Source organism: Bombus pascuorum, unplaced genomic scaffold (genome assembly GCF_905332965.1).
Source record: "Bombus pascuorum unplaced genomic scaffold, iyBomPasc1.1, whole genome shotgun sequence".
Taxonomy (NCBI): domain Eukaryota; kingdom Metazoa; phylum Arthropoda; class Insecta; order Hymenoptera; family Apidae; genus Bombus; species Bombus pascuorum.
Window position 1 is genome coordinate 157,914 of NW_026869760.1, and position 12,294 is coordinate 170,207.

The window sequence follows — 12,294 nt, forward strand, 5'->3', positions numbered from 1 at the left end:
TTTTTTACCGATTCGAAAACGATAATATATTATCTGAAAATTCTCGTTCAACCATGATTCAGTTTTTTCGTGTATTATGTACGCAAAGTAATTCCAATCTGTATTGTTTTTCGTCCGAAAACCGGGTCGTTTAGTGTTTACTCGCATGAGAGTATTCGTCGCTGTCAGACGCATTAGCCAGATATGTAGCCCATCGGTTTCAAAGAACGTTATTATTTCAACCATAAACATGATCACGTATTAACGCAAATACTATCATAGAAAAATCTTTTCACTGTCATAAATACTTAAAAAAGAACATTATACGAAATAACGACATGGAAAATGGATATTACTCACTAACAACTGGAATAAAATCCAATTCTAAATATTCCAAAAGTTATATTATAATAAATTATTATAGTTATATTATATAAAAGTTATATTGTTAGTATATTGGCTAGAAACAATAAATGTAAATATAATAGATTTTTGTTGATACCAATTTCTACCAATGATTAATTTAATTATATTAATTAATATATATATTAATTCATTTTTTTCCTGTTACCGTTACTATTGAAAAATTGTTGCTTATATTTTTATCTACATATGTAATCAAAACATAAAAGATATAACTTAGAAAAAACGAAGCTGGCACCCCGCTGGGGGTAGCCACCCACATGCTATATTTATTTTTTATTTTATTTTATTTTTTTTTCTTCACCAACGAGATGTAACACTTTACCAAATGTCCACAAGGACAAATTGTAAAATAACCAAAATAAAATAAAAAACTAATCACATAAAAACAAAAAAAAAACAAAAAAAATATGTAATCAAACATTAAATATTTTGCAAAAAGCTATAAGTTTTCATGTTCATGCTAGCATAGATAATCTGTAATAGATGAATGCATATAATCTTCTGAAAAATTGTTATACTACCTAAAATAGCTAGAAAGTTATTGAAATCTTATTTATTAAATGGTAAACAGGATCTCTAATGTAATTTTTACTATACATACTTATTTCATTCAAAAATACATAGATCTTAATATATATGTAAATACATAATAAAATATATATAATAAATGTTTTTAGTTCTTTCAATAATTTTATTATTATTTATATATGTATATTCATTTAGTATTACTTACTGCAGTATTATTTCAATCTCAAACGTATGTTTCAAATAATATATACAGGGTATATCCTGTAAGTTTAACCGCCAATTTTCAAATATTTCTGATACTCAAGTATTTCTGAGCGGCATTTCCTACAATTTCTGGAAGGAATGTTTTGCACAAAAGTTAGATAATTTTCGATCAACTACATGTTTGTAAATTACAAATTTTTTTCCGATAAAAAGTTGAGATCGTCATGATTGATTATGATTCTGAGATCATTTTGAGATGATCTTGAACTCAGAAATTTAAGTTTAACAAGTTTAAGTTAACAGTATTAGTTCATTCTAACGTGTAATGATGTAGTACAAGACAATATTATTATAATCGTTGGATAAATTTAAAAACTTATTCATTTGGCAGTATTAGTCTTATATCTAATATATGTTTTAATAGAAATGGGATAATTTTAATTAATTAATAATTAATAAATGGGGGGGATGAGTGGGAAGGGGAGGGGGGTGTTAAATTATATTATTTACAATGATTATAGTATTTACATATTTACAGTACTTACATCTAGGTTATACGGTGGTAGGAATGGTTTTTTTTTTTTTTTTTTTTTGTCGAATTGGTAGTTTTCACTTATATTTTCTTATGGGTTTGGAATCCACCAATATTTTTTTGTGTTTCTTCTGCGCGTGTCTTTAGTGTCTTTTTGGGAGAGGGCCATGTTGTACCTCCACCTGGTGTCTGCAGTCAGTCCGTTTAGGTTTTCCTCGTAGAGTATTGTTTTTATCCCTATTTTTCTTTTTATGTGGAAAATTATCGGGATATTGTTTTGGTCTTGGAGGTAATTTTTTTCGTCTAGCTCTCCCAACTGAGCTATTTCGGTTTGTAATAAAGGCGGTTCCATTTAATTTCAAAATTATATATATTCAAATTAATCAACTTTTTAACATTTATAAAATATAAATAATATATTTTTTATGTGAAAAATGTAACATCAGCATATCGTTAATACAAATGTGTCTTATTTCAGTATATAGTACATTTTAACTATTGTTTTGAAGTTGATTCACTTTTTGTTGCACGTTTGAAAACAACATAACCTATATAAATAAATTAATTATTTGTAAAAATATATTAAATTAATTGTTTGTCGTATAAATTCCTCCTAGTATCTTATAACACATTCGACGTTAATACTAATTTTATTCCGTTTCCAGAAAAATTTGTACGCAATGTTATGATTACATTCATTATAGTTACATTCATTAATAGACTGAAAGAATCACTGAACTATACTTATATCTGTTGAATGTTAGTAATAGAGGAGTAAGTCTTCTACATAGCGTAGAAGATCGGAGCATAAACTAAGGTAAACTCACATAATTTTCTTACAAATTAAAAATTTCCCGTTTCGTAAATTAATTAATTAATTTTACAAAAACTAACAAACGAATCGATTTGAAATTTGGTATCCTATTTTGATATGACTGATACCATAAAACCTCAATATTGTATGACAATTTTAACTAACGTCATAAACGATTTAAGAAAAAAGTCTTTGCACCATTTACTAATGTATAGCATAAAAATTGAGCTTATCGTTACGTAACGAGTCTCATTTTATAGATAATTTTATTATCTACAATTGTTACGTCGCGCGAGACGGTCCGTGCGACGTCCCTTTCGGTCTGGCCGCCAAGGCCTACCCCTCGTTACACTGATCTGCAAGAAACCCAAGGAACCAGCATAAACCGAATCTTTTCAGCTTAACTTCGATTCATACAAATATTTTCAGTTTATGGATGGTCATTTGAACAGTCATTAGGTTTATTTCACCTCTTGCTAATTACGGGGAAAGCAGGTGTGCCCTGCTAAACAGCTGATTTTTCCCAAGACCAAGGACACCCATGAGTCATATCTGCAGGAGCCTCTCTCCGCGGATTTGTTTATTAACTTCGGCTATAACCAATGGGCATCGCGAATCGTTACCCTCATTATTCTACCGAAAAGTGTGAACAACGAATCCGCGTCCTTAGTTCAGCAAGGGTACACCCACACCGAGCTTTCCTCCTAAATAGTAAGAGATGGGTCAGTCTCTGTTCTTATACTCCGCAGACAGTCAAGTACACTACTCTTCAACAACGCGGAAGAGTCAAGTCATTACGCTCATTCGGTCAAACATTGCTCTACGACGCCACGTAGAGTCAAATCACGTTTATTCTACACATCGGAGAATCAAGTCAGTGCTACAACACTCATCGGGTAGTCAAGTCTACTATTCTAACACGGTACCGACAGTCGACGCGCTAACAACATCAACTCTCGAGTTAAACAGTGTAAGGTCCGACGAAATCCAATCTTATCTGTATACGTTCCACGTGTTGTAAACGGCAATAAATTCCTTATATTAGATGACTGTAGACGACAGTTATTTTACCACAACCACTCCTATTATCCTAACAGAAATCAGGGGATCGCCTTGCTCGCTGTGTCGATTCCTATATCCTAACGGGAATTTACGACTCCCGTTGACGCGCCTAACCGAGACACGTATCCCCGCGAATGCACGAATTAACAACAATCTTCTATTGACACTTTTTCACGTATGATAAATAATTTTTAAGATACAGAGGAAATGTAAGAAAAAATCCCGTTTTTTTTTATTTAATCGATATGACGTTTATAAAGTTATAAAGTTGCTTGTCTTGTAGATTAGATTATACAGATTATATAGTAATATGATCTAATCTGAATCGTTCCGAGTCATATGATACAAAAACGTTTCTATTAGGAATTTGTTTCTAATACAATCAGATTATATTCGATTATATTATACAATCAGAATACATACCAGTTTATTTCAAACAGAGTATTCGTAGGAGGGTCGTTCCTCTCGTTTTGTATCGAGTCAGAGACCAGCTGAGCATCTTAGGAGCAAATGCAATTCAAATTGTATAATTGAGAAATATTACAAACCGTTGTAAAACGTATATTACTTACAGATTATCCAAAGTGAAAAGGTGTAAATTTGGCTGTATGTTATAGTTTCGGTTCGCGATAAGGATCCCGATATTCTTCTTATTGATTCTTAGGAAACACGCACGTGTGACGATAACTCGACTTGATGATGCTGCACGACGCATGTAGAATGATAAGGAATAAGGACGTCTTTCAGCTTCTTTTCATTTCTGGCTAGTATCACGCGCGACACCCAATGAAGATCAGCTATATTCTTTTTAATAGAACCATCCATTTCTTAACACGTTAATCAATCTGTTAATCAATCCGCATTTCTCATAAAAGGATAGTAAACTTTTATGTCGAGAAACCATTAGTACTGAACGAAAAACCTTTGGAAAAGCTGAATAATATAAATAAAATAATTGAATTTTAGGTTTTTGTCATTTTTATCACTATAATATTAATTATTTATATTGACGGTATTATAAATTATAATAGTATATACTATAATAGTATATAATATTATAATTTATAACTACATAATATTATATAGTGCTTTAAGTTAATAGTGTTATATATTAAGACGTCCTTAGTGAGGAGTGCCCACACTTCTAGCAGCAAAATGACGTTCGGTCCCGCGCGATTCTTCTGACGATGGATATAATAGCACGTACATGTTCCGTATACTTTGTAGTTGCAGGCGACTGACTTGCCGAGGTAAGTCGCAACTTTAGAGTCGCGCGCGATCCTTAATCGCGGTAGTACGAATAAAAATTGTGCCATATTCGACAATGGATTTTATAATCGCGTGGCTAGTCGCAAATGGAAAGCACGCTTCAGACGGCAACGTTGGAAGACCCGAAAAATAAAGCTCTTCTGTCTCACAAAAGAAAGATATGTACATATGTGTTTCCTTATTCTTTCAAATTTTGGCGCTGCTGCGCCAATTTACGGCTATTAAAATATGGAGAGGACTTGGAGAGGTATTATAAGGAACTTTATTCTAATATTCACGTAATTGCTCGCCACGTGTGATACTCGCCAGAGATCTAGGGCATAAGATTTTCACACTGCGCTTCTCTCTTTTCTCTCAACGGAGTCCTAGGCCATCGTACAACGCTCGCATACATACTACGAATGGGATACATACTTGTGTGTGGTTGTGCTATACGTTACCTGCCTCTCGCACGTACAATACAAATGTACCATATGCCGCTCTTAGTTTGAAAAACCTATCTATAAAGTGGGAAAGGTGATAAATGATGAACTTTTGACAACACTGATAACGAGTTAACAGTTCAGTACTTTCCTCAGAATCTTGAGGGAGAAAAATTACCTAGAGAAAATAATAACAAATTTGTTAAGTTTATTAATATATTCACATAATAGACCGTAGGCGATACATTGTATGTCCCATGAGACATGCGACATGCCGCGAGACCAAGCACCGATTTTCAAATTTTATAGTTGGACATAGATACACAACTATCTTGTGACTATACTATTATTATCAGTACCAGAAATGCGTTCGGTTGCCGTCGATCGTTTGGTAGCCGACATATTATCTTTGAAGAGAATGCTTTGTATATAGTAAGGATCTATACTAATAAATTACATGTATGCCTTTAACATTATTATTTTGTATAGTGCTTCTCCCTATAATATATATTAATATATAATATAAAATTTAAAATTTATTTCTGGTGACTTAAAGGACATAAGTATAACTTGTATGACTTGTGTATGGCTGTGCATTACGTTATTTGCAAGTTAATTAACAACAGTAATTAATTTAGGTTTCTAGTATTATCGTAATATTAAATGATTATTCTTAGGAAGAAAATTACTCTGTACATGCACATATCTTAAGTTGCTGAAAGTTAAATTACAACAAGACATGTAATGGATTAATAGTGTACGATAATTAAAAAGAGTGTCATTTTTTATAAATTACGAAAAAGTTACTTATATCTGAACTAAGAAATGTCATAAATATCATAAAACGGAAGCAGAAGAAATAAAACTGAAAGATAGAATGAGAAAGAGTAATATTTTAAACGTGAAGGTTAGGTGTTAAATTCTACTCAAATCAAATAAAATATTTAATTAAATATAAAAAAAAGTTAAAGTATTTACTTAGTTATGTTTATTCCAAATTGTTTGTTTCGATATAATTTTTGCAAAATATTAAAGAATATATACTTATGTAAATAAGAATATTACTTTCAAAGTCGAAACAATCATATAAACATTGATGTACGTGCATTATAAATTCATAATTTTATTTTATATACTTTGTTTCAGATAGAGAAATGAACATTTTTTTGCTCATTAGCAGTTGGTAGATAATGATGTTAAATCATGTGACGTAATTTGATATGCTAGTTCCCTTAGATGGGAACACTATCATGCATGTATACAACTTTCCAGTGAAGCAAATAAGAAGAGAAAACCTTTGTTTGAGTTAATGAATTAAAAACTATTTGAAAGTGGTCTGTAGAACAGTATAAATCAGAGAGATGAGGACCGAAGTTACATAGTCACAACCTTTCGAAAACTTAAAAGAATTATTCGATAACGTGGGTAATTTGAAACCATGGCCCGAAATTGAATAACTAGGAGATTCAACTGATTATGTGTACAGTGGTTTAGAAATAAGCGCAGAAAGAACGCAGTTAGAAAAATTGGATAGAGAAGTACATCCTAAAACGTTGCTTCGTCATGATATGAAAGGTGGCTGCCTAGAAGACAGGTAATAGAAATCGCTATATTTATTAATTCATATATTATGCATAATATACCCGTGATTTTTCAGATTTATATATGGATCAGAATCTTATGATTCTTACCTATTTTATCACTGGAGTGTTATTGACACGTTTGTGTATTTTAGTCATCATTTCATAACTGCGCCACCTTTTGGATGGATTAATGTAGCACATAATCATGGTGTAAAAGTTCTTGGTACTGTAATTACGGAAAGAGAAGGTACCTGGGATGTAATACTTGAATCTCAGGAAGAAGTAAGAAGACTTGCAGATGCACTAATACTTGTTGCAAAATTTTATAAGTTCGATGGCTGGTTATTAAATATTGAAAATACCATTAAAAGTGAGCAAGTTAATAATTTAATTTATTTTGTAAAATATCTAACAGAAAATATTCATGAAGCAATTAGAAATTCTGAAATTATATGGTACGACGGCGTAACCAATGAAGGAAAATTAAATTGGCAAAATGAGCTTAATTACAATTGTTTCTGTTTGTAAATTTTATTTAATGTTCTGAATACAATGTTTCAGAGATTTCTTTTTAAACTGCGATGGCATTTACTTGAATTATAACTGGACGAAATCAAAATTGGGAAACGGTTTGGCACTTGCAAAAAATCACAGCAGAGATATTCATGATATTTATGTAGGACTTGATATTTGGGGAAGATGTTGTCCTGGTGGTGGTGGATTTAATTCAACATATGTAATTACAATATTACTTATTTTATTGTAGCGTATAGTCATTTAATATTTCATTAAACCATTATAATCTACAGGCTTTACAAAAAATACGACACGAAGGAATTTTCTGTTGCGCTTTTTGGTCCAGGTTGGACTCACGAATTTTTCGGATCTAAGACATTTCAAGAAATAGAAGATCTATTTTGGGCACAGTTGTTTCCTTATTTATAGCAAACGAAAGTCAACACGAACCAATACTAGTTCTTGGCAATAATACCGACTTAAAATCCATCGTTCCTTACAAATCAAGGGAGTTGGTTGCCAACTGGAAAAGATGGTAAGTCTACAAAATATAAATTGAAATATTTGTAACATAAAAAACAAAAAATAATTAAACCTAAAAAACATTTTATTAGAAGAATAAAATAATTGTAGGGATATGTAATGTCATTACATTACATTATTATATTAAATATTTATATAGCATGATTTATGATTATACTCTAAATAAATGTACCTCACACAGATATATTTTTCTTGTTTAGAAAGCAGATATATATGTGTCTGGTTAACATTATGATTAGCTGCCTGTAAGGAATCTTCATTTGGACTAGACCAACCACAGTAGCCATACGGACGACGATGCGCTAGCCACTAGCACTGCAATCGACAAGCAATACACCATACCCAAAACAACAGCACAAGAAATTAGAAATATAATCGAAAAAACAAAAAACAACAAAGCACCAGGAATCGATCTAATCAATGGCAAAATATTGAAAAACCTCCCTCCAAAAGCGATACGGCTAATTACAATAATATTCAATGCAATACTAAGAATACAATATTTTCCTACATTATGGAAACAGGCACAAATCATAATGTTACCCAAACCAGGCAAAGACCCACATGAAGCAACATCCTACGGACCAATATCACTACTCCCCGTGCTCTCCAAAATACTAGAAAAAGTAATATACGCCCGACTAAAACCAATAATAGAGAAGGAAAAACTAATACCAGACCATCAATTTGGATTCAGAAATAAACACTCCACCATAGAACAAATGCACAGGCTTGTCAACGAAATAATACACACAATAGAAAACAAACAATATTGTACAGCTCTATTCATGGACATAGAGAAAGCTTTCGACAAAATAAACCACGAAAGCCTAATACAAACAATCAAGAAACAATTCCCGGAAAAAATATACCAAATAATAAAATCATACATAAGCAACAGAACCTTCACAGTAAAAATCAAGGACGCACACTCCGAAGCCAAAGACATCAAAGCAGGTGTTTCACAAGGAAGCGTCCTAGGACCCATACTATACACACTATACACGGCCAACATTCCAACAACTACCAATAGCAAAATACTGACATTCGCGGACGACACAGCCGTGCTAGTCAGGCACACTGACCCTGTAACAGCAGCCACAATACTACAAGAACACATCACAAAAATAGAAAAGTGGCTACAGGACAAACAAATCAAAGCTAACCCTAACAAATGCAACCACATCACATTCACATTGAGAAAACAGATAACACCAAACATCTTCCTGAACGGCACGCAAATAACACAAACAAGGCAAGTCAAATACCTTGGACTTCACATAGATACACACTTCACATGGAAACAGCACATCAAATCAATAATAGACAAGATACAGATAGCAAGGAGACAAATGCACTGGCTAACAAGCCGAAAATCCAAACTAAGCACAGAAAACAAACTGAAAATATACAAAATAATCATAAAGCCAATCTGGACATACGGAATTCCACTATGGGGAACAGCAGCAATGAGCCACATAAACAAAATAGAAACAATCCAAGCCAAAATCCTTAGAACAATGGTAAACGCACCGTGGTACGTTAGAAACGAGGACATAAGGAAAGACCTCGGAATACCAACGGTCAAGGAGGAGATTACCAGATTCGCAACAAGATACAGAACAAGAATAGAAACGCACCCGAACCAGCTGGCAGTTGAAACGTGCAACACAACAAACATCGCAAGAAGACTAAAAAGGAAACACCCATAGACCTCATAAAAGATATAACTTAGAAAAAAAAACGAAGCTGGTACCCCGCTGGGGGTAATCGCCCACATGCTATATTATTTTTTATTTATATTTTTTTTCTTCACCAACAAGATATAACACTTTACCAAATGTCCGCAAGGACAAATTGTAAAATAACCAAAATAAAATAAAAAAAAAAAAAAAAAAAAACTTTATCCTTACTTTATCTCTACACTCAATTGTATGCAATTGTACGCAACAATAAGAGCACAAAGCCTTTCGTTCACTCGCTATTTCACCTCACTTGTATTTTGAAACAAACTGCAGAACAGACGAACAAACGCACGAGCGAATCTCAAATGGACAGTTCTGAGAGTGCTGTGTGATAGCAAACTTTCAAACTGCTCTCAAATTTTTTTTTATGATTTAATTTGTACTTTACAATTTATGCAGCAGGACATTTGGTAAATTTTTCTAACCTAAACTCTCAAATAGATAGACAATTTCAGAGCACTGTCGAGAGCAAATGTCACCTCAAATTGGCTTAAAGCCACAAAGCAAAGAAGACGATGAACCTTCTGGTAAAAGGATTATGATCCTCCGTACATACCTCAGAACGGTCAGAAAACTACGAATATCGTGATGAATTATTATTTACAAGTGTATGATTCAAAAATTATTATTTGAGAAATTTCGGAGAGCGTCGGAGAAATTTGAATGCAGAGCTCGAAAAAGGGAATTTTTAAATTAATGAGAAAAAAGAGATTGAAAGTAAACTTCCGAAATTGATGGAATATTTTTTAGTAAATACTTTTGAATCGATAAAGCAGAAACAGAAAGGTATTCAAACCGTATATTGCTGCTTGTCGTTGATAGTGGTACAATTCGCAAACAGATAAATTTTAGAGGAGAGGTTTTTTAAAATTTACGAAGAGATTTTGAACGGGTCATTTCAATAACATTATAAAACTGACTAAACACAAGATATACCATTATTCTCGAAAGCAGTATGACCTTCTACTTATAGTGTCGCAAACAACAGAAGATATGAAAATATTGTTGTAAAAATAAGGTCAGAGCGATACGTAATAATTTTGTCCTGTGGCGCAAAACTGACGGAATTTTAAATTTACCGTTTTATATGATAGAAAGAAAAGCATAATGTAGATTTGATGTTCAATAAAAGCAAATTCGAAATTCTTTTTACTTGTGCCACTATCAATGCCAAGCAGCGATATAAGAAATCTAAAAATCTCGGTAATGCTAATACTTTCGATGTAAGTAAAACTGCGTGTGTTTATCGGTTCCGTTCTACCAAATGGCGGAAAAAACATCGCGAGTTGTGCTTCTATATTTCAAATGAAATACGATAGATGATGATTGCTTTAGCAGAAATGTTTGTTGTATCGCGTATTGTAGTTAGGTTTTCTTCTAGACCTTTAGTTTTTTCAATAAACTGAGAAATGTAAGAAGGAATGTTGCGTTTGAGATGCTTTTTCGCTCTAATCATTATTTAGATATGTTTAAATGTTCATAATGCAATAATGATACATATCATTTTATTCGGGAGAGTCCACAGAATTTTTTCGTCTCTATCGCAACTCAATAGCTGCTATTATAAGAACACAAAATATTTCTAAAGTTGAAAATATGCAATTCTCTTCAAAATTGATATTTTAAAAAATTGTGAGTTATAGGAAAAAGACGGTTTGCAAATTCGAATGTAGCTCGCAAATGTCTACAAGAATCGCTTATTGAAGGTTGCAAAATTAGATACATGTCGAAGAGTGTTATGAACCGAGCACGAAGAAATTCGATTTTCTTGAAAATTAAGCTTTATACGAAAAGATTTTATTTCACATTTCTCTCTTATTTTTCCACGTAGAATAACTTCCGTCTGCTTAGTTGGTAACTAACCAAATTTACATGTTTGAAACAGATTTCCAAGATCAATTTTCTCGAAAACAAAGCCTAGTATTCTTTATATCTTTCTTGTTTTTCTTCGTACAAAACAGTTTTTCATTTGTTGATGTTATTTGAACGGACCTTATGTTTCACATATTCTAACATATTGTATTCATATAAAAATTCGTAGTATAATAATCGTTATTTTCGATATTAAAATCATCATTAAATATTCGTTTAATTAATCTTAAAATTGAGATATAATTATAAAAACCTAACAAAAGAATCATGTCCAGATTTTACAAGCATGCCACAATATATATATGTCGGAGATGAAAGGACACCGGGCCCCTCCACGCTGGAATTATTTGGAAAAACCTCAATACTGTAGCATTTACAAAATAATCCAGACACAGTCATTCGAAACTTGAGACAATGAGTTTAGGCTCGAGGCGACAACCGGTCGCCGAGCGTAGCCACGGTCACGGGATGAACGTTCCACCTAACAGAGATATAAAGTAACATAGCTTTCCTTTAAAGAATTGGCAGTACAGACACTTGACAATAAGACATTCCAACAGCCCCGCAGCTCGCCACACACAGACCCCATTCTTTGGGCAAGATGATCGCCAGATGCCGATGCATCGTTTACAGTTTATGTTCAGATAGCCTGAGGAACCGTTACAAATCTTAGGACTTAGTTAACTAAAGTCCTTCAGACTGACAAACAGTCTTTATTCTATTAGCCTGTAAATCTGTCACCTATTGCGGGAAGTTATGGGAAAACCTGATTTGGTCACGTACGACGTTGCCTGCTAGG